A 3,270-nucleotide genomic window follows, 5' to 3' on the forward strand; every position below is an offset into this window, starting at 1 on the left:
ATGAGGATTGAACCCAGTGCCTCATGCATGCTAGGCAAGCACAATACCACAGAGCTACAGTACCAGCCCTGAAGGTAGGATTTCTTTTCATGTTATGGGAAAAAATAAAGGGAGTTTTATCTTATTTAGCAAACATAATCATTTACTATTTTTTTAGCCATAAAAATTGACTAATGTCTTCGCTTTCTCAGACAAAAATCCTCTTAACTTCATCTTTATTAGCAGAATGTGAAAGCGGGAGGAAGGAGTTTCATAGTGGTGTTTTCCTGGAAAATATCTACTCAGAGACACATAAATAAATATACAAGGAACAAATTGAGACTATGTAGAGTTATACAAATAAAATGTGACCACTCATCTATTTGTTCTTCCAGTAGACATCAAATACTTCAACACAGCATAGTTCTAGTTATCCAACAGTAGAAAAGACTATGCCAACAAAATCAAGGTCACTTCAGGTACATCAAAGCATTCAGGATTTTTATTTTACTACCACAGTACTTGGCCAGACAGACAGATGCTAAACAATGTGATCAATGTCAATTTTCTTCTTGTTGTTATAATTCTGGAAGAACTAATTGCTCAAAATATGTAATAGTTTCATCTTATCCAAATTTAAGCATGCAATTACTACCATGGATGCCAAAGAAAATTAGGCACATATTCTTCTTAAACTGGTCTATATAATTACCTGAATCTGGGCATAATGGCCAAAGGTTCTTGGATGTATTTGTTTTCTAATTAGGTTGTTTGAAAGCAACCAGAAAAATTTTCTAGGGAAGATTTTTTAAAGGAATCTTTTTATATTTAACTCTCATAGTTAATCAATGCTGTAGTCTTTTTGGAGACTAAACTTGACCAATCAGAAGTAGATTTTCATAACCACAATTCTTAATCTTTGCAATTTAATAGTTTGAATTATACAGTCTATATAATATACTTTATAAAAGGTGGTTGACTTTGTGTACTTTTACAATAAAAGCATCTTAAAGCTTGTGGGCCTAAGAATCATCAAGGGTAATGGTTGCTTATTAAAAACTATGCATTAGGTTTTTCTAGAGAGTAATATTTGTAAATCAGACGAATATCTCCAATAGAGAAACACAGAAGTTATCCTTAGTTTTAGTGCTGTTTTCTTCTACCTTTAGTAATTGCTTGCTTCATACAAAAGCAATGAATATGAATGATAGTCATATCTAACAATTCCTGATTAATATTATAATTAATCTTACTGTATCTCAACTAGATATATGTTCTCTAAGTCTGATCTAGTCTATGTATTTTTCAATTTATGTATCTGTGTTATCTATTGTATAACTATCATGTATCTATGCATGTAGAAATCATTTTATTTTCAACTTCTTTTCTTTTTCACAGTTTCCACGTTGATGGCCTATGTGTTTTATTTTTAGATAGTTCACGTATGTCTCAAATCTGTTTTGCTATATGACCCTAATGTCTATTCTGCTTTGTATTTAGCATGTTAATTATATGCATTTGTCTCTTGTTCTATATAAAAACATAATTTCTTATTTGTGCATATTACTTCTCTGTATATAATTCCAGTATTAAAATGCTCATTATTTTTCTATTGGTTATAGTATAGGATTTTTTTCTTCCCACAGGAATAAAATACAAATTATCAAGAAAGATGAGTCTCAATTGAGGAACAATGAAGGGGTTCAATTTTAGCAACCCAGCAGGCTTTATCTTACTGGGATTCTCTGACCAGCCACAGTTGGAGATGGTTCTTTTTCTGGTCATCTCTGTAATCTAAATTTTGACACTGCTGGGGAACACAGCGATCATACTTGTTTCATACTTGAATCCCAAACTCCATACCCCCATGTATTTCTTCCTCTCCAATCTCTCCTTCCTGGACCTCTGTTTTACTACCAGTATTGTCCCCCAGATGCTTTGGAATCTCAAGGGCCCTGAGAAGACCATCAGTTACACTGGTTGTGTGATCCAGTTATACATTGCTCTGGGATTGGGCTCCACAGAGTGTGTCCTCCTGACTGTTATGGCCTATGACCGTTTCAATGCTATCTGTCGACCACTCCACTATGGTGTTATCATGCACCCAAAACTTCTCCAGCAACTAGCAGCTGTGGCCTGGACCAGTGGTTTTGTGGAGTCCACAGTTCAGACCACCCTTGTTTTCCAGTTGCCTCTCTGCAGCCACCACAGAGTGGATGATTTTATGTGTGAGGAGCCTGCACTGATTAAAATTGCTTGTGTGGAAACAACCTTCTTGGAAAATGAGCTCTCCATAGCTACTGTCCTCTATGTGGTTATACCTCTGGGGCTTATCCTGGTCTCCTATGGCTGCATTGTTAGGAGTATGCTGAGGATAAAATCCACTGAAGGCAGGAAGAAAGCTTTTGGGACCTGTGGATCTCACCTGATTGTTGTGGTTTTGTTCTTTGGGACTATAATTTCTGTGTATATACAACCCAAGAGCAAGTACACACAGAATCACAGAAAATTCCTCACCCTTTTCTATACTGTGGTGACACCCTCACTTAATCCTTTGATCTATACCTTGAGAAACAAAGAATTTAAGTGGGCAATAAAAAGGTTGCTGGCAAGAGACCCAAGTTAGGAAGAAATTCAAAACACACCCAAGCATTCTCTCAGACTTTGGGGACTTGTAGGTTTTATCTAATTATAGTTTCTTTTTTCATCTACAAGGAGCATAACTTTAAATATTCTAGGTGGGGAATTTTCCTTAATGACATACTGACCTTAGCTACTTTAAGTTCTTCTTATCCTCTTTTCTAGAAATGTATGCATATTCTTTTTGCAGTACTTCATATAAGAGTTTTATGAATAAATAAATATTTGTATGTGAATCAATGTGTATGGAATGTGTATATGTAAATAAATCTTAGTGTTACTACTCTAATGACCAGCAACATGACTGACATGGTTATGACAAATACATTTTCTTATCATAAAAGGAAATCCTACACCTTGTGAAGGTAGGATTTGGATAATAACTTCAGAAGTTTAAATTTATCTGAGAATGATTCCTTTTGCTTTTTAGGGCTCACATTTGATAGTATTATAGGCAGTGGATGTCTGTAGATTATTTAAAAGTGAGAAGGCCTAATATAAAACATCATTATCTAACAATTTGCCTTATTGGGGGATATTTTATTCTTTTTATTTGAGCAAGGGCATCTGGGATTATGTACAACCAGAAATTTTTCTGCTCTTTCTCACTCACAGAGGAAGCTTCAGAGATGAGACAGAAGATTTAATATT

At 34.9% G+C, this 3,270-nt stretch overlaps 1 pseudogene across 1 annotated transcript; it reads left to right on the forward strand.

Annotated features, from left to right (window-relative positions):
* Positions 1 to 1,672: 1,672 nt before the first annotated feature.
* On the forward strand, positions 1,673 to 2,605 carry LOC308649028 (olfactory receptor 2G3-like; annotated as a pseudogene). The gene has a single exon. The product of its transcript is annotated as an olfactory receptor 2G3-like (transcript).
* The last annotated feature ends 665 nt before the right edge of the window (positions 2,606 to 3,270 follow it).

The sequence above is a fragment of the Spermophilus citellus genome (genome assembly GCF_964194105.1).
Source record: "Spermophilus citellus genome assembly, chromosome: 5".
NCBI classification, from domain to species: Eukaryota; Metazoa; Chordata; class Mammalia; order Rodentia; family Sciuridae; genus Spermophilus; species Spermophilus citellus.